Genomic DNA, 1,115 nt, shown 5'->3' with positions numbered 1-1,115 from the left:
GCCTATTCCCAACTGGAAGGTTACAGGCCCACTTCACCTGGCTATGTTTGTAGGTGTTAGTAAATTTGCATTACTAAATACAGTTTACTTGTAAAGAGCATAAGAAATGGATTGGAAGGACAGGAGGAAGAGTCACTACCAAAAAACTGAATTGATTGACAGAGGATTGAGTCTGGCCAAGAAACTAATTTGAAAAAAAACAAGCCCCTCTAATTCACATCAAGATAAAGTGAAGGAGGGTGGCAACACATTCAGATTTGCAAGGTTCTGTAACTACAGCTGTTACACATAGCATTGTTTCTTAGTCTGCTCCATCTTGTAGGGCTGACAATATGACAGCAAACCCTGTCATTTGTATTACATACTAGGGAAATGACAAAGCTTGCATAATTTAAGATATTTATTTTCTAAGTTATTTTGGGTATAATTTATGTTTGAAACTTCATTCAAATGCTGGCTGAGCTATAGTTTTGGCATGACCTATATTTAAATAAGTCTGTATTCCATCATTTGGGAGCCAAGTCTCCAGTTCAAACAGAATTAATTTTATCTCTTAGGAAATGCTATACTAATCAAGTGATATTAATTTCTTGAATTTAAATATGAGAACATATTAATAATGAGGAGAGAGTAATTGCATAGCATCATGAAGTGGAAGGAAATTAAGATTAGCGAAAGTGAGCTGGTGAACTATGGGCAGATGAGAAGATGGAAGCATTAGTGTGTCAGCTCATTGGAAAAGAAAGAACTCAGTTGAAGAGAAAATGGAAGGGAAGAAAGACAGATTGAGATTATATGCAACAAAGGAAAATCTAGGTGGGAATATTAGTTAAACATGGGAATGGTATGTTGAAGGGGCTATATGGTAGAAGACACGGATGGCATGCAAGGAGTGAGTAGAATAGTGAAAGTGGACTGAAAGTGAGGCAACTGGTAAAGATTGGATGGATAACCCAGAACATTATAGGCAGCAGAAGTAGAACCTATGCTTTTGGAAGAATGTTGCCACCTGTTCAAGCCTCATGGTAGATTTGGCTGGGTATATCCACAAGGACTATTCTGTGAGGTCATTTGATTGCCTTCACCTTTGGACAAGGAGAAGACAGGTAGGAAAT

This window comes from Protobothrops mucrosquamatus, unplaced genomic scaffold (assembly GCF_001527695.2).
Source record: "Protobothrops mucrosquamatus isolate PMUCROS unplaced genomic scaffold, P.Mucros_1.0 scaffold_191, whole genome shotgun sequence".
Lineage (NCBI taxonomy): Eukaryota > Metazoa > Chordata > Lepidosauria > Squamata > Viperidae > Protobothrops > Protobothrops mucrosquamatus.
This window is presented reverse-complemented; position numbering follows the sequence as displayed.